This window comes from Bidens hawaiensis, unplaced genomic scaffold (assembly GCF_021521415.1).
Source record: "Bidens hawaiensis isolate Kalapana, Puna unplaced genomic scaffold, B.hawaiensis_p1.1 tig00029002_1, whole genome shotgun sequence".
In the NCBI taxonomy this organism is placed as follows: Eukaryota; Viridiplantae; Streptophyta; class Magnoliopsida; order Asterales; family Asteraceae; genus Bidens; species Bidens hawaiensis.
The window spans coordinates 30,940-55,878 of record NW_027494769.1 but is presented as its reverse complement, the minus strand read 5'-3'; positions in this window follow the sequence as shown (position 1 = coordinate 55,878).

The window sequence follows — 24,939 nt, the reverse complement described above, 5'->3', positions numbered from 1 at the left end:
TCTGCCATATAAGCTTGATCTTCTCTTGTCTCTCTGTCGTTTCCTTCAGTTTCGATGTTAACCAAGTTGGCCTGTTCGAACACTTCCTCAACCTCCAGATTCCAATTGTATCCCCCGTTCTGTCTGGATACCATCGCCCTATTCTCATTACTTCCCCCATTCGGTTGTGTTTGCCTGTTCTGACTACGTTCAACTCTTTCATTTGTGCATTCTTTAGCAAAGTGGCCATTCTGTTGACAGTTATAACACCGGACCTTTGACTTATCAAAACCTGGTCTTTCGCCAACGAACTTTCTACCTGTTTTCTTCATAAACCTTTTAACCCTTCTCACTATCATCGCCATCTGCCACTGCAGATCCATCTCCTCCAGATCATCAGCATCGATCTGATCATAGTCTTCGTCTAAAGTTGAAGGGTCAACAATTTTACCCTTGATGTAATTTTCGTAAGAAGCAATGAAAGATGCATAAAGAGCAAATTGCTGTTCAGCAGACTTAACACTCATAGGCATCTGAGAGTAGTTGTTGTTTGGAATACTCGAAGAAAAACTACTAGTTGTTGCTTGAGGTTTAGAAGAATTTGTTCCACCAGCTACGAAACACACATCACCATCCATATTGAGAGTTACATGACCATCATGAGTTGAGTTAGAGCTCGAGTCTCCCTTTGAGTAGTAAGCAGATGATTCAGACTTCGAACTTGAACTTGAGGTAACTTTCGCACCATACATTCCCGGATCCTGAACCTGATCAGTTGGTGTCTCTTTTCGAACCATGTTAAGTTCAAAAGTTCGTAGTTTATTGACTGCTGTTTCCAAGTCAATGTTGGCAAACTCTTTATCTTCTCTTATCAAGACAGTGTACATCTCCTATTTCAGTGGGAGAGCATCACAAAGTTTTTCCACGATCTCGTCTTCTTTATATTCAATTGAATAGTTTCTGAGTTCGGTCATCAAGTGATAATACCTTGTGATGATATCATCAAGTGACTCATTCTTCAAATACTTGAACACCGAGAATTGGGTTTTGAGTAGCTTAATCTTGGATGCACGTATCCCCACATTACCCTCATATCGGTTTTCAAGCGCTTCCCATAACTCTCTGGCGGTTTTGTATTTCCTGAAGGTGTGAAGAATTTCTTGTGGAAGAGCCATTGTTATCGCCGCATGAACTTTGCTTTCTGCCTCATACATCTTCTTTTCTTCCTCTTCCATCTTATTGTATTTCTTAATTTGTTCACGTCCCTCAAACAAAGCCGTTGGTGGAATGTATCCATATTGTATGCACACCCACATCTTAGCATCTTGATATTTAACATATTGTTCAAAACGATCCTTCCAAGCCACGAAATCGGTACCCTTAAGCATTTTCGGTACCTTATTAGCTGAACCTGCTTCCACTTCCATTTTTACCAGTTCCGTAATATTTATAGAAGTCATCTTTGGAAGAAATACGAACGAACACTCAAGAAACAAAAAAAAATATTAAATTATTCCGAACAGTATCAATAGGCGAAGTTAAACTTAACTTCGCTTAAGTCTTAAATTCGCTTGAATTCTCAACTTCGCTTAAATCATTAACTTCGCTTTCTTCTCAACTTCGCCTGATGTTAACTTCGCTTAAGACAACTTCGCTTAAGTTAAGAGAACTTATGAGGTAGGCGAAGTTGTTAATAACTTCGCTTAAACTTATATCTTCGCCTAAACCCTACAAACAGTGGCGGCAACTTCGCCTGATGAACACAACATTTTTGCAGGTTTGATTTTGACGTTTTGCGAGGTATGCGAAGGTGTTATGGGTTGTTTTTGGTGGAGTGAGGTGAGTAGGATACAAAAACTCGGTATTCCAACGTAAACTCGTCCCGCGAATAGTCGAACTGAACGATTTCTACACTCGTGTGATAATCCCGAACCACACAATCACGAGCAAATGCTCTGATACCAATTGTAGGTTCCTAGCCGGATCTACACGGAAATATCTCGTTCTACGTAGGTGCGGAATCCCTATGTAAGACGATACAAGCGTAGAAGACGATACACGCTAAACACAAGCAAACACACGTTACAATACCAAAAAGACACGTTGTATTGCAACTAATAACACGTGATATGTCAATCACCGATTACACGTACTGAATCGTTAATAATCAAAACAAGCCGTAGTTATACCTATATATCATTCGACAACTTCGCCTAACATGCTAGGCGAAGTTGTCACTAACTTCGCTTGTTCCACAAGTTCGCCTATATCAGGCGAACTTATAGACAAGTTCGCTTAAACATTAATACAAAAACCAACTAACACAATTACAGACACTAGATACTGAACTACTGACATCATGTACCAACAAATAGCATATGTACTCTATGCAGGTTTATCATTAATGTGTAGGTTAATGATAACATCGTAGGTGTCACACCCCAACCTACGGTGGAAATGCCAGGGCCTGAGCTGATTGTCCACAGCTCTCAAGGTACTATCACGCAAATTAAAAAATGACAATATATATATATATATATATATATATATTTAATTAATTTAAACAAAACAATTAAAGTTAGGTACATCAAATATAAAGAAATTACAACAATGATCAATTAAGTTTGTATCCTTAAAGGGCATATATATGTGATCTTCATCTTACTAAACAACCAAGCTGATAACCTGCAAATGCGTATAAAATAAATTTTTGTCAACAACACATGTTGAGTGAGTAAAACACCAGGTTAAGACACAAAAATAATAATATATAATAATTAAAGAAAGATACAAACTATTCCTGTGAGAATAAATAGTTAAACCATAGCATATAAACAATCAACCAAACCATAAAGAAATGGCTAAACCATTGCCATGCGAATGGGCATTGGTTACCAAGAATGAGATGTCGGTGAAACCATTGTCAATGCGTTGGACGCCGACCACTACGACTGTCGTATGATCATACTAGACTGAGAATATGTTGAACCTCTCCGAGATGTATTCAAATAAAGCAAGTAAGCAAATAACAAGTTAGGCATAAACTGATATACACACAAGGATTAAACAGTTGCGGTTTTGAATACTAGATAATAAATAAATATTATAAATACGCATATGTCCCCAAAAGGATTTAAAATAAGTAAAAAGGGGAGTGATTACTCACCTGATCTGATGAACGAAAAACAAGTGATGATGTAAGAGAGATAATCCTTCGGGATACACTGACAAGGATTCCTAGTTAAATAATAATAATACGAGTTAATTATAAAAGATATACATTATTTAATGAGTTAAGATTTCGGTGTGATTTGAGTTATGTTGTGATTAACATGTTATTGATTGATCTACTGAACTCTACGGTTATTATTATCGTGAAATCATTATTATTAGTTTAAATAAATAAATATGAATTAAATATAATACCATTATACAATTATTTAGATAATATTTAAATAAATATAAAGCAATTATAAATGTATACATAAATTAACCTAACTTTTCATATATTAAATAATTTAAAACAAAGGTTAAATTCTAATATTTATTATACAATATAGCTTGGACTCTTTAACGAAACATCTACTTTTGTAAATATAATTACTACGTTGGTTTAAATTTTTTAACTAATAATACATATATATATCATATATTTATATAATGAATATAAACAAATTTGAAAAGGAGAATCAACGAAGAGAAAACATAAATAATGGTTTCGGGGTTTAATAAGGTAATATGATTTATTATTATTAAAAATATATACTTATGATACACATATATACGTATATATAGGGGATGGTTCATGCGAGAAGTAATTTTATAGAGGGAAGTGCGAGAATTTGATCTTGACCATTCATCATGTGCAATCAATGGTATAGATTAATAGTGGCATAGTTGTAATAATAAGATAATATGATAACTGGTTTTTTGAGTAAAAGGGCATATTAATCTTTCAGATGTAGGGTTAATCAGTGTAACGTACATTAGTAGAAACTGTTCACCATTTTCATGCCCTAATCATTAATCAACATCCATCATCATGATCGATCTTTAGAGCAATTCCCCTTTTTTTGCCCCTAATAAAATCCCACAATCTTCAATCTCTAATTCACTAATCTATTTTCAGAATATCCAAAATCTCAATCTCCAATACGCTGATTGGTTATTTATACGAAGGTTAGTATCATATATATGTTTTTTTTGTAATATCTCGATACACCTCGATCTAGAAATCAATATACCAAATTCATAATCTGAACATCAAATTCGTTGATGAGTTAGGTAAAAGTAGGATTTTAAAAAAATAGTTGGGGGCAATTTCTTGATTTGTATTTAAAACTAAACTACTAAACATAATTGTTTGGTGCTAATTCTTTATTTTAATTATGATAATTTTTTATGATAAATCATTTAGGATTTTTTTTTAGTACAAAGCTGCATTATTGTTTGGATAGTCTGTTGATCTGTATTTGTATATGTGTCGGTTGTGTATAATTATTTGCAAATTGTGTAGGCTATTTAAGATTATCCAGCTAGAGTCAACAATGATTGGTTAGTGTAATGTATTTGTACCTGTGTAGGGGTTGCCTGCAAATTGTGTAGGCTTGTAGGAGTTAATTGGAGTATACATTATGTTATGTGTAGGTTGTGTAGGTGTTAATTTGAGTATAAATTTTGTTATGTGTAGGCTGTGTAGGTTTATCTGCAAACTGTGTAGGCTGTGAAAGTATGAAGGTGTTAGTTTGAGTAGACATCCAGTTATGTGTATGATGCGTAGGGTTTATCAGCAACTGTGTAGGCTGTGTAGGTGTTTGTTTGAGTATGCATTCTATTATGTACGTATGTGTAGGCTATGTAGGGACTATCTTCAAATTGTGCAGGTTGTGAAGGTGTTAGTTTGAGTATACATTCTATCATATGTATGTTGTGTAGAGTTTATTTTCAAATTGTGTCGTTTAGGTGTTACTTTGACTATACAATATGTTATTTGTAGGTTATGCAAGATTTATCTGCAAATTGTGTATTCTGTGTAGGTATTAATTTGAGTCTGGATTATGTTATGTTTAGTTTGTTTAGGATTTACTTTGCATATGTTTAGTTAATGGCTATGTAAGGATCTATAATTGTGTGGTTAGTGTAATGGTTTGTATGTGTATATATGTAAGAATATCCGTACACAACCATTAAAAATCTCAAAAGTTATTACACGGTACATTATGAATAATATGATGATCTATGTAGGTGGTATTATGAACAAGTGTAAAAAGGTTAGTTGTATGATGATATGTGTAGATGTTGTATATATTTTTTTATATTTTTTTGATAATAATATAGTTGATATGAAAACTAGTTGCATTAATGTTTAATCTTTTTTAAAATTTGTTTTTTGTTTTATGGTTGAAACAAATGATAGATTCTGCTATTAAAGGTGACTTGACAAACAGGGAGGCTTGTTCAGACATAAACACTAGAATCATATATAATGGAGGTTCGACTAATTTGTTTGATGAAGGAATATGCAGAGAATGACTAGTATGTTTATTGGTTTTGACTCATGTATGGGGCGTAGTGTTTTGCTTAAGTTACTCAATAAAGTAATCGAATTTTATTGTTAATAAGTTTTGTTTATGTGATTCCAAAGGGTTTTGTTTATCTGATTTTATTGTACAAGTGGTTAAGTTATTGTGTATGTCATTTGATAGTTAGTTTAGACATATGGAAGCCCGAGACCATAAAACACGTAATTGCACAAGTAATAACCACACCTTTTTTATTTTGATTCGTTGATATTTATCCACATTGGTTGTCAGAAATGTTTCTATCCAAACCAAGATTTGTCAATAGCTCAAGAAAATTACTATCATAAGATCCTGAATTGCAACTAACCTTGTTGTTATATTGTACACATGTATGATGTCAAATTAACCATAAACGATGAATGTGTGCCATATTGATTTGGTATAACAAGATTTGTTTTATCCATTTTGAATTCAAGAATAGACTATTAGTTTGATAAACGTTTGAAATTTAAATTACAAAAAAAAAAAGATAATATGGATTAAACAACATATAATGTGAGTTAAAATATTATATTTGTATTAGATTGTTTCAGCTTATATTTTTCATTTTAAAGCACACCAATTTTTAAATTGAATTTGATAAAAAAAAAGATATATGTTGATTTGGATATAGAAATATGAGAATAATTTAATATAACTTCCACATAAATCATGACTTACCATATAGGAAAAAATACACATTTTACTATAATACCCTTATCAATAAATTAATGATAAAACAAAAGAAAAATATGTGATTGGTTGGATTCATTTCTCGCACTTCCTGCACTAAAAACCCTTCTGAAATGAACCAAATCATGTATATGTATATATATATATGTATACGTAAACGAAAACTTTTAACGAGGTTTGACAAGAACATAACACCAAGATGTCGGTCTTAATAAAATAATGTTTATTTAATAATTAATATTAATTAATAATGATTTTAAAACCCTTAAATATGGTAAAATAATAAAAAAAAATAAAAGATAAAAACTCGGGCTGCCGGTGTAACATCCCGTTGTTCTAGTTTCGGTCAATAAAATGAGAATATGTATTATTATGAGTCGGGCTAGTGTTGGGTAAAATGGATATGGGTTATGGACTTGGGTCATGAAGAAAAGAAGGAAAAGACCATGGGCTTAAGCCCATGATCTTTAATTATATAAACCTTAAATCACCCATTTAATTCATTTCACACATATTCCATACACCATCAAAACACACACTTAAGCTCTCTCTCTCTCTCTCTCTCTCTAATTCTCTCTCTAACCGAAACATAGAAGAAGAACCGATCCCGACCCAAGGTAATGATAGTATGATGTTGTATGAGCTTAAACCCGTTAGAAATGGTCACAAAACGACGAGCCGACACCGTTAAACCGTTTAAGTCACGAGATCCGGGTGAAATCGGGTATAAACCGAACTTAAGATGAGCTTAGGGATCACCCTAGCTCAGATATGGATCGAACGAGGCGAAAAACGGTGAAAAACGAGTCAAAACTCGTTTTTCCGGCGAAACCGCGTTTTTCCGGCGACGGCGCCGGAAATGGTACAAGGATAAAGGAACGTCAGAGAATGTTTCTGACATTATCTGAACTAACCCTAATTCGTTAACGGGAATTTAACGAATTATGGGTGATTCGCCATGTAATTCGTTACAGAAAGCATAGCGAACTAGCTTCAGTTCGTGTTCAATTAGTTAAGAGAAAATATAACGAATCACCCTTGATTCGTTATAGTCATTCGTTAAAGGAGATAACAAATTGGAAGGTCCAATTCGTTACATGGACTGATTCGCTACATGAACTGATTCGTCAAAGGACTAGTTCGTTATAAGGTCCAATTCGTTACAATGACCAGTTCGTTATGATAACCCAATTCGCTAAGAGCAATGTAACGAACTAGAAGTTTAACAAAATGACAGAACAGTCCCTGTACTTAGAAAAAGAATGATTTAATTACAAACAAGCCCTTGAACTTTTAAGTTACCAAATTAATTAATGATTCAAAATTCTAATGGAAAAATGTGTTAAGACAGTTATTGGAAATAATATTTTTCCAAGTTGACTTGGCAGCTCGACCCCAGCCAGGGGCTTCCGCCCCTAGAACCCCGCTGCCAGGGGCGTTGTCCCCGGACCCCCGTACGTTGCGGGATATATCAGACTAGAAAAGCGATATGGGTAGTGATAGTTAATTGATACGTGTAATTGTTATACAGTTAGTCGTGCACAGCTAAAAAAGGGAATAACTATTAACGGTGAACGTGACCGCGTTCAGGTGAGTTTCTAGCCCCATCTCTTTGTTATGTTTTCGAGGCTGTGTGCATACTCGATGTGATAGTCAATACACTTACCTTCAGTGCTAAGTGTATGCTTTGTATGATTTTTGAATGATGATTGCTTGACGGTGCGTGAGCGATCATCGGATATTGCATGTACCGTCAGGTGGTAGTTAAAGATATGATTGAAATATATATGATGTATGAATGATGTATGTATGTTACGTATGTTATGTATGTTATGCTGATAATAGGTGAACGGTCTTCGGATATTGCATGTGTTATTAAGGTAGGTATGTAAGAGACAGGTATGTTAGAGTAGCACGATACAAAGGGACCAGACCCTAATAATATCTGTGAGGATAGGGACCAGACCCTAATAATATCTGTGAGGATAAGGACCAGACCCTAATAATATCTGTGAGGATAGGGACCAGACCCTTATAATATCTGTGATGGTAAGGACCAGACCCTAATAATATATGTGATGTCGGGGACCAGACCCTTATAATATCTGTGAGGTTATGAGGCGGAAGGCTCTTTATATAGTATGGATAGTAATCCAAGTAAAATAAAGTATGAATAATGTACACACCTTCGGGCATGTGTGCAAGTATGTGAACAGATTGTATGTCATATGATTAACTAGAACTCACTCAGCGTAGCTGACTTTTAGTATGCACGCAGGTGAGTAGATTGAGGCAGCTTGCATAAGGGGAAGCACATGGCATGAACTTGAAGAAGCTGGCATCTCAAGAAATGTTATGTTATTTTAAAGACAATAATTTATGATTAAATGTTTTGAATGCCCGTTAAGACCAGAATGGATGGTTATGTAATATAATGGTTCGAATGTTTTAATATTCCGCGAATGTTTTTACTAACTCTGATATTATGAACTGTGTTTATAAGTAAATCCAACGTCCAAAGTGGGGCACCGGAGACAGGGCCTTACAGCCGGGACTCGAACCCGCACCGGCAGCCGAGTCAAAGACGTAACATACACACACCCAGCCAACAGGGCTGGGTGTATCAGTTGGTAAACTTACATAAAGAAAACTTTATGAAAATATACTTAAATAATCCCCAAATTGATAATAAGAACCCTAGAATCTTGAATCGTTCAATCCGCGTTAGATTAATTTAATTAATTTTAGGGCTTATGTTATACGGACAGAAAAGAACTATATACATGTATTAACTTCCAGATTACAACATGAATTGATGGTGAACAATGAACAGGTAGGCCGCGGCTAGACGAGTATCAAAGCTGCTATCATACGTCTGTTATATTGAAATCAATTACGGGGTTTTTGGTCGCTATGAGAAGGAGGAGGTGTTCCCGGGTTTAATTGGATTATTGTTAGGTATATATACGCAAACCCGATTTCCTAAATGGAGGTTCGTTAGTTTTAGGATTGTATCAAATTAGGAGTTGTTTTCTTAACTAATTGGGGGCTATAAGGACAGCTTAATACGTGTTAAGGATATGCACGAATCAATTTAGATAATAAATGAAGATTAGGGTGCAAGAAAAACATAGACGGGTCACGGGTCTTGGGTATGCGGAGTTAAGGATCTCGGTATGGGTTTTGGGTTAATATAATATATTATCTAAATCAGATTTTGCAATTTAGTCCTTATGCTTTTGGTGTGGATAAAAAAATAGTTAAAACATAATTTTAAGGTTAAATTTGTATATTTCTTAAAGTTAAAATAATAAATAAGGAAAAGAATAATATAATAATATTATAGGGTAGATATTTTAAATTATTTTATTGAAACTTACCAGAAAACGAAAACAGGTCGGTATTGGTATTTAATATTTTATATGAAAACCCGAGATGTTACAGTAGGAACACTTTGTAACTATGTAGGCTCAACATCATGTAGATCATCATGTTATGTTTACATGTGTAGGAGAGTTTGTATATCACGCTGTGTAGGTTATCAAATGGTGTGTATTTCAATGTAATTGTAAGAGTATTTTTCCTTGTGTAGGAGTTTGTATACACAAAACTACAAAATTATTTTTGTAAACTGGTGCGTATTTATTTCGAAGTCAATAGGATTCTCTTATACATTTATGAGTTTCTATATTTATTATAACAAGTAAATTACAATTCTATCTTTTTTATTAAGAACTAATTAAAAATAGTTTCCACTTATTACAAAAATGCCATGAACATTGTAGGCTTAGATCAGTCTAAACCAAAGGTTAGAAATCACTTCTCGCATTTCTCGCACTATGTTGATTTCTATCTTGAACCATATATATATATATATATATATATATATATATATATATATATATATATATATATATATATATATATATATATATATATTCCACCCACTAATAACAAATTAATAAATGATAATTTTACCTTTAATTTTAACTTTCATACATGCCCGTTATTTAAGGAATACACCATTCTACCCCTTTCCATTACAGAATGTCTTTATACCATATATTATTATTTTAATTTTGATCGATGTTTCTCATCATTGACGACAATCAAATCGCCTCTCGTCACTTCTTCAAACGTTAGAACCCCACAAGGTTTGTTGCGTCCAATGGTATATATCGAATCCAACCGAACCATGGTAATATGGTCATTTATTAAATTTCTTTTAATGAATTGTGTATATATGATATATTAAGAACTTTGTAAGAGATTATATGATATTTTTTTGTTTTGTATATATATATATATATATATATATATATAGAGAGAGAGAGAGAGAGAGAGAGAGAGAGAGAAAATGGTTCAAATAAAAAAAACAATTGTTTTATGAGAAGTGTGAGAAACTATACAGCTTTTAAAAACTACCAATCTCAACCACTAGATCTTAGATCCAAGGGTCTATATCTATTCTTATGCTTCTTATAAAACCATTATTTTTTACGTTAACCCTACCATATATATATATATATATATATAACCATATATATATATATATATATGATTGGGATCATGTGAGAACTATTTTGAAATTGAGAACTTTGATAACCATTTTGGACCACAAAAAAACCCAAAAATAAAAAAAACCATAAAACGAAAAAAAAACACAAAATTCTTATTTATTATCCCGGTTTCATTAAAAAACCCTCTTAGTTTAGCTAAATTATACATATATATATATATATACTATGTACATATATGTACATACATGTTTTTTTATACACATCTGTACAATTTAAGGTAAATGATAATGTACATATGTATACATTACGTAACTAGATATTAAATAAAATTATACACATGTGTATGATACAAAGTTTTTTTTATGAAACCGGAATGAAATATAAGAATTTTGGTTTTTTTACATTGTTAAATTTTTTTGTTATTTTTTGTTTTATAATTTTTTAAATATTTTTAGAGGTTTTTTTAGTGGTCCAAAATGGTTCTCAAAGTTCTCAATTTTCAAAAAGTTCTCTTAGTATCCTTACCATATATATATATATATATACAGTGACGGATCCAGAAATTTTTCCTACGGTGAGCATAAACTGAATTAGGTAAAAAAATGGTTGGGTCAAAGGGTAAAAGGCATGCCTGATTATTATAGAAGTCCAAAACAAAATAAACTTTTTGAGCCTTTTCACGGGCCCCTTAAGAACTTTTCATATATTGTTAATTCTGAAATAAAACTTTTCTTTTTATAATATTGGTAAGAGTTCCTAATTAAAAACCACATATAAATAAGTATACTCGAGCAAAACAAAAAAAATAAAAATTAACAAAACTATATACGAGGGTAATAAATAAACACTTTGTTTGAGTTGATTTTTAATAATTCTAAAGAACATCTTTACTTAATGATAAATGCTTTTTATTAAATAAATTTAAAAATTGATAAAAATTTAAATAAAGCAGTAGTATATATAAAACTTAAAAAACAATATAGAAAATTAAATCGTATACATTTTTTAAACTTAAACTAATAATAATATAATAATAATAATAATAATAATAAGTAATTAACTAAAAACTAATGAATGGATGTTACATAATAATGATAAAAAATATGATTTCACACAAGTACAGCTGGTTTGTCTCGGAATTTTGAAGTGGTAAAAACAAAAGAATAATATAATAAAGAATTAAAATAATCCACAATTACTTTAAACTTCTTCAACTTCCTTTCCTTCTTCTTCTACACTATTTCTATAAGCTCCTACCTGCTTATATTTTATCACTTCTCCTCACACTTTTATACTTAGTGAGAGACAAATCCGACTATCGCAGGGTGAACAATTGAGCTTAAACAAGTAGATTGGGCTATTAACTACACTATGAACATAGGTTGGATGGTGGGCCTATGCCCACCCTCACTTACCCTTGGATCCGCTCCTGTATATATATGCTTAAGTCCAGGAGAGAAATGATATTACTGTGAGAAATGAATATGAGCCATTAGTTTTATTTTAGGTTTTAAAAGTTTAAAGATAAATGAAAAAGATGTAAATGTAACAATAAACGTACTCTCTTTTTTCAATCAATACAACTAATATAACTATAATAAATCTCTCTCTAACTAATATATCTACCTAATTTAACTATAATAATTAAAAAGATAAAAACACTAATTTAGTTTTATAATTTACAAAAATATAATTTATTCATATATTACTAGTTTATATTAAAAAAAATTATTTCCATTCAATTTATTATCATATATCCATGCATTATTTTTTAAAGATAAATATCAAAACATAATATTTTTTTTTCAACTGATATATCTAGAAAAACTATTGTCATAAATTATAAAAAATGGCATACAAATGTGTCTATTAAATATAAACAATAAATATACAAACTACATAAAATTATATAATCTACACTTGTCTTGAGCAATAAAAACGTGCAACATACAAAAAAGAATACAACTTACATATTTAATTCGACATCAACAATTATATAAACTACACTAAGATACACATACCCTACATGTGTGTAGGTTATATATTTTTTGTGTGTAGGTTATATGTTTTCTTATTCTTAGAATAAAGTGTGGGTTATATGTTTTGTGTAGGTTGTATATTTCATATTTAATGAAAACATCTGTAAGATAGTTTTTTGTCCTATTCATCACAATGTAACTACGTGTTGATGGATATTGATAAGTTGAGTTGCACTACGTGAAAAATGAACTTTGGTCACACGAAAAAAGTGTGGCTGTAGGCCTTTAGTCACACACATATGGTTCAGGTCATGTGTGACCAAAGGTTATGACATCGTAGGTATCATATGGCCACACACAGTTTTTAGTGGCCTTATGTGGTTATAAATGTGGCTAAAGGGTACCGGAATTAGTTGCTGGCCATCAAGAAACCTCTCCAATAAGTGTTGTTAAACGATAGATAATGGCCACATGACTATTTACTAGGTGTGACCATTTCACGCATAGAGCCACATTAATTCATGTTTCAACCACATGAATTTTATAATAATGTGGCCAATAGGGTTGGGGTGAGCGAGCATTGTGACCTATACCGTGTGGCTATTGGCTAATTATATCATATAGACACTGTATGTTACATTAAATGTGGCTAAAAATGTTTACTTGCCACTCAAACACTCCTTTGTAGATTATAGTGTGGCTATTGTCTTACCTTTTGTCACACATAATGCTTTTCGTAATTTAAAGTGTGGCTACTGCCAAATTTTTCGTCACACATAGTGATGTATTGTGTAGCTAATCATATCATATAGACACTGGAGGTTATTGTCAATGTGGATTAAAATGTGAACTTGCCACTCAAACACTCTTTTGTAGTTTGTGGTGTGGCCATTGTCTTACCGTTTGTCACACATAATGCTTTTGTAATATAAAGTGTGGCTATTATCATACTTTTGGTCACACATAGTGATTTTTCCCATGACGCGTGATGTTGTTCCGCCACACAAACAAAAACCAAGTGATGAAGGTGTGGCCAATGGCTAGTGATGGACACACGAAAATATGTATAGTGTGGTTATTTTATGCCATTTGGTCACACTTAGTGATTTTTTTATTTGACGTTTTATATGATTCCGTCATAAACACAAGAAACAAAGCAAGCATGGTGTGAGTAATGGTTATGTATAGCCACACGAATTTTTGTGTTTTCGGTGTGGCTATGTCACACTTTTAGCCACACATAATTTGTTATCTCCATCAACTTTGCTATCATTCCGTCACACAACAATGTTTGTGTTATGGCTAATGGTCATTTATAGACTAGAATTTTTTTAATTTAAAGTGTGGCTATTGTCTTACTTTTGGCCACACATATTTAATGTGTTTCTATGTGGCCAATAGTGTGTAATTAGGCAATATATATATATATTTTTGTATTTTTTGTGTGCAGTAATATAAAACAGTTGTAAACAAGAATGATAAAACAAAATTAGAAACAAATTAAATTAACAATAATATTCACTTAAGCAAATCTATGTATCTTTTTGTTAGATATATGTAAAACAGGTTACACAATACAAAATAACGACTACCTATATACTATATACTAGCTAAGGCTTTGGTTTTCTTGGCACTGCTCCTTGTCTTCTGTTTGGTCACCCTGTCTATCGTTGTGTACTTTACCTTTGGCTTCTTTCCAGCTCTGTCTGGTTTTTTTTGAGGATGGGAGTGGTGGTAGCTGGAACAACAGAATATGAAAAATCAAATATGTATAATTAATTTCATATTTTATAATTGAATAGAACAAAATAGGAACAAACCTCATTGTCACAAAAGACATGATCTGTTGTGATATTTTGTAATTTGATAAAACAAAATAGTAGGCCTGAAAACGAACTGAGCGTTATGCTCTTTTATTTAATAAACGAATGAACACGAACACAAAATGTAACATCCTGTTTCCCGTTTCGATTAATAAAATAAAATATGAGTTATTATGAGTTGGGCTAGTATTGGGTTAAATAAAAATGGGTAATGGACTTGGATTAATAAGAAAAGAAGAAAGACCATGAGATTAATCCCATGACCCATGATATAAATACCTCAATTTTCCAGTAAATCCATTCATTTCACCAATTCCATACACCACCCAAAACACACACTTAAGTTCTCTCTATGTAGCCGAAATTACCAAGAAAACCCGAGCATTGATCCAAGGTAATAACGTTATGATAATATATGGATCCTAAACCGCTAGATCTAGTCGCGAAACGACGAGCCAACACCCTAAACCGTTAAAGTCACGAGATCCGGATGGAATCAGGTATAAACCGATCAAAAGATGAGCTTAGGGGTCACCCTAGCTCAAATCTGGATCGAACGGGATATAAAAAGAGTGAGATCTCTCTTTTCCGGCAAGACCCCGGTTTTCCAGCGCCGGAAAACGGCGTACGAGGTTAAAGGGAATGTCAGAGAATATTCTGACATTCTCTGACCTAACTGATGGACGCCCATGCATTGAAGAACGTGCCATGTTATATTTGGAGGACCAAGATCGTGCTTCTAAAGGTGGCCCACGAAAATGGGCATAACTTGGCCCACAAAGCTCCGTTTCAAGCCTATTACTAGTCAAATCGAAGCTTGAGACGAGGAGCACATTGGCCTACGGTGGTTTGGCTACTATCCGAAGCCTAAAAACGCCTCCTAAATACATTTTTGGGCCTTTTTATGTTTTTTTGTCAGTTTTGAATTTTTCATTTTGGGTTTGTGTTTGGAAGTCTTTTTATATGATGTTGATGTAATCTGAAAGTTGGACTTGAATATTATTAATTTTCATTTTCTCTTTATTTTCCCTTGACCTTTGGGTGAGATTTTGGAGTTTTGAAGTTCATCACGGGTATTCACTGAATCAACATGATTCGATCTTTATTTTTGTTTATACCGCTGCATCACTAACCCTAATTTGTTACTGAAGATTAACGAATAAGCTATAATTCGTTATGCCATTCGTTAAGAAAGAATAATGAATGAGCTTCGTTCGCTAAGCAATTCGTTATGTCCTTCGCTACAGAGAGATAATGAATGAACCCTCATTCGTTAGAAGGTTCATTCGCAAAAAAGGGTCATTCGTTATAAAGACCAATTCTTTATAAGGGTCATTCGTTATAAATAGCAGTTCGTTATAAGGGTTAATTCTTTATAAAGACCAATTCGTTATAAGGGTCAATTCGTTATAAAGGCCAATCCGTTATGAAGGTCAATTCATTATGAAGTAACTAATGAGTCCAATTTTTATGAAATACAGAAGCAACGAATGAACCCCTATTCGTTTGTAACATCTCGTTTCTCGAGTTTCGGTTAATAAATGAAAAATGAGTTATTACGAGTCAGGCTAGTGTTGGGTAAATGGATATGGGTTATGGACTTGGGTTATGAAGGAAAGGGGGAAAGACCATGGGCTTAAGCCCATGATCAATAAATATATATACCTTTAATCACCCATTTAATTTCATTTCACACATATTCCATACACCACCAAAACACACACTTAAGCTCGCTCTCTAGTTTCTCTCTCTCTCTCTCTCTAGCCGAAATCATCAAGGAAAACAGATCCCGACCCAAGGTAATGATAGTATGGTTTTGTGTGAGCTCAAACCCGTTAGATCTAGTTGCGAAACGACAAGCCGACACCGTTGGACCGTTTAAGTCACGAGATTCGGGTGGAATTGGGTAAAAACCGAACCTAAGATGGGCTTAGGGGTCACCCTAGCTCAGATCTGGATCAAACGAGGCGAAAAATAAGTCAAAACTTGTTTTTCCGGCGAAACCGCGTTTTTCCGGCGACGGCGCCGGAAAGGCGGCGCCGGAAATGGTACGAGGTAAAAGGGAATGTCGAAGAATGTTCCTGACATTCTCTGACCTAACCCTAATTCGTTAACGGGGAGTAAACGAATTAGGGGTGATTCGCCATATAATTCGTTACAGAAAACATAGCGAACTAGCTTCAGTTCGTGTTCAATTCGTTAAGGGGAAAAGATAACGAATCACCCTTGATTCGTTATAGCCAGTTCGTTAGAAGAGATAACGAATTAGATGGACTAATTCGTTATATGGACAGGTTCGCTATGGACTGATTCGTTAAGAAATCTAGTTCGTTAAAGGGTTCAATTCGCTATGAGAACCAATTCGTTATGATAACCCAATTCGTTAAGAATAAGCAGCGAACTAGAAGTTTACCAAAATGACAGAATGGTCCCTGAACTTAGAAAAAGAATGATTTAATTACAAAGAAGCCCTTGAACTTTTAAGTAGCAAATTAATTAATGATTCAAAATGCTAATGGAAAATGTGATAACACAGTTAATAGAAATAAAATTTTTATACAGTTAATTACAAAGAAGCCCTAGCTCGACGCTAGGGGCCCTGCCCCTTGGACCCTGCTAGGGGCTGCCGCCCGTAGACCCCGCTGCCAGGGGCGCTGCCCCCGGACCCCCGTTAGTTGAGGGTTATAATTGGACTAGAAATACAATATGGATAGTGATAGTAATTAATATGCGTAATTGTTATACAGTTAGTCGTGCACTGCTAAAGAGGGGAATAACCGTAAACGGTGAACGCAGCCGCATTGAGGTGATTTTCTAGCTCCACTTCCTTATTATGTTTTCGGGGCTGTGTGCATACTCGATGTGATAGTTAATACACTTACCTTAAATGGTAAGTGTATGCCTTGTATGATTTGTGTATGATGATTGCTTGATGGTGTGTGAACGATCTTCGGATATTGCATGTACCGTTAGGTGGAAGTTAAGGATATGATTGATATGTATGATGTATGAATGATGTATGTATGAATATATATGATGCATGAATAATGTATGTCTGATATGTTGATGGTACGTGAACGCTCTTCGGAGAATGCACGCATTGTCAAGGAAAGTATGTAAAGGACGGGTATGTTATAGTAGTACGAATGTAGGGAACCGACCCTAATAGTATCGGCGAACGTAGGGAACCGATCCTAATAGTATCGGAGAATGAAGGGAACCGACCCTAGTAGTTTCGGCGAATTTAGGGAACCGACCCTAATAATATCGACGAAGTTAATAGAGCGAAATGATCTTAAAACATGTATGTTCGAATGGAAGTATTACGTAAGTATGAAAGAAAGGATGAAAGTGTGAATGTATGTAAGCATGTAAGTAAAGATAAAGTATGTACCTTTGGGTGCATATGTCAGTATGTGAATGTATTGTATTTCGTCTGATTAACTAGAACTCACTCAGCGTAGCTGACTTTTAGTATGCACACAGGTGAGTAGAATGAGGTAACTTGCTTGAGGGGAAGCACATGGCATGGATTTGAAGACACTGGCATCTCAATGAAGTGTTATGTTATGATATTTAAAAGACAATGTTTTATGTTTAAATAATTGAAATGCTCGTTAAGACAAGGATTAATGGTCATGTAATGTAATGGTTTGAATGTTTTAATATTCCAAGAATGTTTTTATTAACTCTGATAGTATGAACTGTGTTTATGAGTAAATCCAACGTGAAAAGTGAGGTACCGATAACGGGGCCTTACATCGTTAAAGAACAGTATAACAAATTAGAATTTGAAAGAATGACAGAAAGGTCCCAGGACTAAGAAAAGAATGATTTAATTACATAATAGCGCTTGGACTTTATTAATTGTTACATGTAATTGTTACGCGCACAGCTAAAGAAATGAATAACCATTAACGATGAACGTACAGAACTAAGGTGAGTTTCTAGCCCCACTTCCTTGTCATGTTTTCAGGACTGTGTGCATACTCAATGTGAATGTTAATACACTTACCTTAAATGGTAAGTGTATGCTATAATGATTTATGTGATAGTATGTATGAATGTATGAATGAAAGCTCATCGGTGCATGAACAATCTTCGGATATTGCACGTATCGAAGGGGAAAGTAATATTTAGTATGCCTTGAATGAAACATGTAAGTATGAAATTACGTAATGAAATGAGTATGTACGAAAATGTGATTATGTAAAGAAAGGTATGTATGGTTATAGCACGAATGAAAGGTATGGTTTAAGTAGGGAACTGACCCTAATAATATCTGCGAATGTAGGGAACATGCCCTAATAATATATGCGAATGTAAGAACATACCCTAATAATATATGCGAATGTGGGGAACCGACCCTAATAATATCTGTGAATGTAAGGAACAAACCCTAATAATATCCATGAATGTAGGGAACAGACCCTAATAATATCTACGAAGGTTTTAGGGCAGAATGCTCTTTAAAACGTATATGTATGAATGAAAGTATGTATGTATGTAAGTATGGAAGAAAGAATGAATGTATGAATGTATGTAAGTATGTAAGGAAATATAAAGGTATATCTTCGGATACGTATTTACGTAAGTATGTGAAAGTAATGTGTGTTGCCTGATTAACTAGAACTCACTCAGTGTAGCTAACTTTTAGTATGGACGCAGGTTAACAGACTGAGACAGCTGGGTTGAGAGAGACACATGGCAGAATTGAGGAGGCTGGCATCCAGAGATTTTTTATGATGTTTTGAATGCTATAATTTATGTTATGTTTTAAAAGACAAGTTATGGATGTTTGTAATGAATGGTTGATTTTTATATTATTCCGCGAAAGTTTTAATTAACTCTGATATTTAGAACAGTGTTTATGTGTAAATCCAACGTCCGAGTAGGGCACTGGGATCGGGGCCTTACAAGTTGGTATCAGAGCATAAGTTCAAGAGAATTAAGCATCCTACATGCTTAGACTCGAACAGAGAATGGGACATAAGAAATAAAAGAAAGAAGATGCAGTTCAAGAAAGCCATGTGTCGCTTAAGCAAGGTAAGTAAAGGTAAAGTATGTGATGAATTTCACATGTAATGTAAGAATGTGTGAGAAAGATATCTTAAATGCTAGGGATAAGGGTATGCGATTATATGAACTGTTTGAATGTCTAACTGTTAAGAGTAGAACTAGCACAAGTGGACTCACAAAGGGAAGTGTATAGGACACGGAGTGTAACGTGATCAGCTAATCACAATTGGCCACTGTTATTACCTTTTAGCCTTACTATCCTTGTACTAAATAGTTCCTTAAGTGATGACGTGTGTGTTTCCTTATAGAATAAAAATGGCTGGAGCAAGAAAGGTCATTGGCCAAGGATGTCGTACAGAACGTCGTGGTAGGCCACGTATGGTCCGAGAACCTTATGTAGAATCAACTACTAACACAAGGGAAGAAGGAAGTGCCGCTGGATGGAATCCGAGCAACAATGAAGGGCATCAACTTGACCCTACAGTTCAAGCTGCCATTACTCAAGCTGTAGCTGCTGCTGTGAAGAACCTGCAACCTGAAAAGTCTGTTTGAAGCCATGTAAGGACCGCTGAGAGGGCGGGGGATAAAGGTAAGAAAGCTGATGATGGGGGAGGTGACTCGAGTGAATCTGATATGTGAAAGTTGATGATAGAAGGAGAGGCCGAGGCGGGTGTAACTATAAGTCGTTCAAAGGTTGCGACCCGCCGAAGCTGACTGGTTTGGGAGACTCAATCGCTACTCCCCAATGGATAACCGCAACGAACAAGGTTATCCGAATTAGCGAGTGTCATCCCGACCAAGCCATGGGGTATGCCACTCAGTCGTTTGGTGAAGAGGCCATGTATTGGTGGGAGTCTGTGGAGCAGAGGAAGAGTCGAGATGAGATCAAAGCGTTGAGGTGGGAAGATTTGAAAGATATGGTCATTAAACGTTTCTGTGCTGATGCTGAGGTTGAAAGAGCTGAGTTGAAGTTTTTGAACTTGAAGGTGGGTAAGATTACACACCGCGAGTATACTACCGAATACAACCGCATGTCTAGGTTGGTGCCTGACATGGTGAATACTGAGCTCAAAAGGATCAAGTGTTATATAAGAGGACTATCACGAACGTCCTATCCTTGGTCAAGACAAGTAAACCTGCTACTTTCGACTCTACTGTTGAACTCACAGAGATGGTTAACAAGGATTTGGCTGTGGATAAGGTGGTGGTGGAAGATAAGAAAGAGAAGAAATGGGTTATTTATGCTAAACGACTGGGTACCTAATCATGGAAGCCCATAGATAAGAGACAGAAAGTGTGGGAGAAAAGGGCATGCAACAGTTGTGGTAAGATGCACGCTGGTGAGTGCATGTGGGGTACTGGTTTTGACGTTTGTCACAAGTGTGGAAAGTCCCACGGAGGGGAGTGCAAGCTAAGGTCAAATGCCTGTTTCAAACGTGGAAAGATGGGGCATTTTGCTCAGGATTGCCATGCAAAGTCCGCATGTTATAGATGTAGTTAGACCAGTCACCTAGCAAGGGCTTGCACGGGCGGTGAAGCTGGAGGAAGTGAGAAGAAAGATGCTGAACAAGTGAGGCCAAGGACTAGGGCCTATATGTTGACTCAAGAACTGGCCAGACAGATTCCTGATGTCGTGACAGGTACGTTCCTAGTGAACGGTATTTCTGCTTCCATATTGTTTGATTCAAGTGCAAATAGGAGTTTTGTAGCTACGAAATTTAGTAAGCTAGCAAAAATTAATGTTGTTGTGTGCCTGAAACTTTTAAAGTTGAAACCGCGAGTGAGGCCTCGGTTAGAATATTGAGAATGGTTAAGGATTTAAAGATAGAATTAGAGGGACATGAGCTCCCTGTTACTTTGTATGTTATGACCTTAGGAGGGTTCGATGCGGTTTTGGGAATGGATTGGCTATCTGAGTTTGAGGCTCAGATAGTGTGTAAGAGTAGATTGATAAGGTTAAAATCCTTGGATGGTGGTACAGTGACGGTTTATGGTGATAAAGAAAGTTCAGGGATTAATGTCATTTCGGTGATAAAAGCTGAAGGATTGTTATGGAGAGGGTGCGGTGCCTACCTGGCGTATGTTGTCAAAGCTACAGCCGAGATGAAAGAAGTGAAAGATGTTTCTATTGTGTGCAACTATCCAAAAGTGTTCCCCGAGGACCTTTTGGGGTTGCCACCGGAGCGTGAGATAGAATTCCAGATAGACTTAATACCAAGAGCCCAGCCCGTCGCAAAAGCACCTTAGCGTCTGGCGCCATCCGAGATGAAAGAATTGATGTCCCAACTTCAAGAACTCCTTGATAAAGGTTTTATAAGACTGAGTGTTTCCCCGTTGGGTGCACCATTGTTATTTGTTAAGAAGAAGGATGGAAGTATGAGAATGTGCATAGATTATCGCGATTTGAACAAGCTTACAGTGAAGAATAGATATTCGTTACCACGGATTGATGATTTGTTTGATCAACTACAAGGTTCGAGTTGGTTTTCACGAATAGAGCTTAGATCAGGCTATCATCAGCTGAAGGTGAAGGAGGCAAACATCCCTATGACAACATTTCAAACACGGTATGGACACTACGAGTTCCTCGTGATGTCGTTCGGTCTGACGAATTCTCCTGCAGCATTTATGGACATGATGAATAGGGTATGTCGGCCGATGCTAGACAAGTCAATAATCGTTTTAATTGATGATACATTGATTTATTCAAGGAGCGAGTCTGATCATGGTAAGAACTTGAGAGAAGTATTGGAGGTCTTGAAGGAACATAAGCTGTATGCTATCTTTTCAAAATGTGCATTCTGGTTGCATGAGGTGCAGTTTCTTGGTCATGTAATCAATCCTGCATGCATTATCGTGGACCCAACCAAGATTGAGGCGATAACAAACTGGAAGACTCTGCAAAACCCGACCGATATACGAAGTTTCCTTGGGTTGGCCGACTATTACAGGAGATTCTTCGAAGTCTTCTCTAAGATAGCCCACCGTTGACCAGAATAACCCGAAAGACAGTAGAATTCAGTTGGGGTAAGTTTCAGGAAGAAGCTTTCGAGGAATTGAAGAAAAGACTCACACAAGCTCAAATCCTTGCTCTACCCGATGGTGACGAGGATTTGGTTGTATGTTTGATGCCTCGCATTGTGGGTTAGGTTGTGTGTTAATGCAAAGAATGAAAGTTATAGCTTATGCGTCCAGACAATTGAAGGTTCATGAGAGTACTTACATGATGCATGACTTAGAGTTAGCAGCAGTAGTGCATGCTCTCAAGATATTGGAGACATTACCTATATGGTACTAAGTGTATTATTTATACAGATCACAAGAGTTTAAAGTACTTCGAGCAAAAAGAGTTGAACATGAGAAATAGAAGATGGTTAGAGTTGATTAAGGACTATGACTATGATATCAAATACCATCCTGGTAAGGCTAATATGGTCGCTGACACGCTAAGCCGTAAGAGTGAGGAAGTCATTGCGACAGTGAAGACGTATAAGTTAATTGTTAACTTAGACCTCTTTAGAGAAATCGTCAAGGCGCAGTCTGAGGTGCTTGCAGATGAAGGACTAATGTAGAAGGAAAGAATTTTCAGGAAACAAGACGAGCTGATGGAAAACACTCATGGTGTTAAGATTAGGTTTGACCGTATGTGGATTCCACGCCATGGAAATCTCAGAGGTCGAATCTTAGATGAAGCTCACAAGTCGAGTACTCCACAATCACAATCATTTGTGAATCAAAAAGGTGGTTTGCTGCTGTCCCCGGCATTGGAAAGACCTGACAAAGAATCCTTCTTTTGGGAAATGTGCTATATGGAGGTTTTTTTTATGATTGTTGACGTACTGACTCATGCTCAGGATCCGCTTATGGTGGTTCGGCTTGCTTCTCTGTTGGCATTTCCTAGACCCAAGACCGACTAATATTATAATACTGCAAGCAGAATGGATAGCACAGGTCGGAGGGGAAGAAGAAGGGAAGAGTACAAAGGAAGGGGCCCAGGAAGATGTTCAACAACCATCTCCTTTCCGTCCAGAATGTAGTGTAGAAAAGCTAATCGATTCATCCGGGATCCACCAAGATGTATCAAGACCTGAAGATAGATTATTGGTGGCCAGGGATGAAGAATGATGTAGTAGACTATGTTAGTAAGTGCTTAACTTGTTTACAAGTCAAAGTTGAACACCAGAAGCCTTATGGTAAGATGCAACCTTTAGAGATACCAGAATGGAAATGGGAACACATCACCATGTATTTCATAACTAAGCTACCCCGTACAGCTAAACATCATGATAGGTGATTGTCGACCGTTTAACGAAAAGTGCTCACTTTCTGCCTATACGAGAGGCCATATCATCAGAAGCGTTAGCGAATGTGTTCGTAAAAGAGGTTGTCGCTAAGCATGGAGTGCCGTTGTCAATAGGGTCTAATAGAGATACTCGCTTTACTTCGAGATTTTGGAAGAAGTTCCATGAAGCTATGGGAACAAGACTGAACATCAGTACGGCGTATCATCCTCAAAGAGATGGGCAGTCTGAAAGGACTATCCAAACCCTTGAGGATATGTTACGTGCTTGTGATTTAGACTTTGGAGGAAGCTGGGATGATCATCTGCATCTGGCAGAATTCTCTTATAACAACAACTACCATTCGAGTATTGGTATGCCACCGTCTGAGATGCTATACGGTAGACAATGTAAAACCCATGTGTGTTAGGGAGAGATTGGTCAGAAGGAGATTGGAAGTTTGGAAGTTGTACAAGAACCCTCGTCAAGGTTTGATCAGGTCAAGACAAGAATGAAAGTTTCTCAAGACCGTCAGAAGTCGTATGTTGATAAACGGCAATGACCAATCGAGTTTAACGTTGGTGACAATGTGATGCTCAAGGTCTCGCCTTGGAAAGGAACTATTCGTTTTAGGAAGAGGGGAAAGTTGAGTCCAAGGTACATTGGACCGTTTAAGATTGTCGAACGTGTGGGTATGGTGGCTTACAAGCTAGATTTACCAGAAGAGTTGGAAGTAATTCATTCTACTTTTCATGTTTCTCATCTGAGAAAATGTCTAGCTGATGACACGTCTCACGTGCCATAATTACAAGAAAATGAGGCTGATGCAACCCCGGTAAAAGGTTACATTAGGCCTTGAAAAAGTTGTTTTAGGCATAATGCAACCTTTTATCAAGGGCTTCATTAGGTGAAGTTGCATTAAACCTAATGCAACTTTTTTATTAGATAACGCAACTTTTTTCAAAAGGGTTGCATATATTATTCAAATGCAACCTTTTTAGAATGCAACTTTTTTGACATGCTAATGCAACTCTTTTTAACTTTAGATGCAACTTTTCTAACAAGCAAATGCAACCCTTACTATA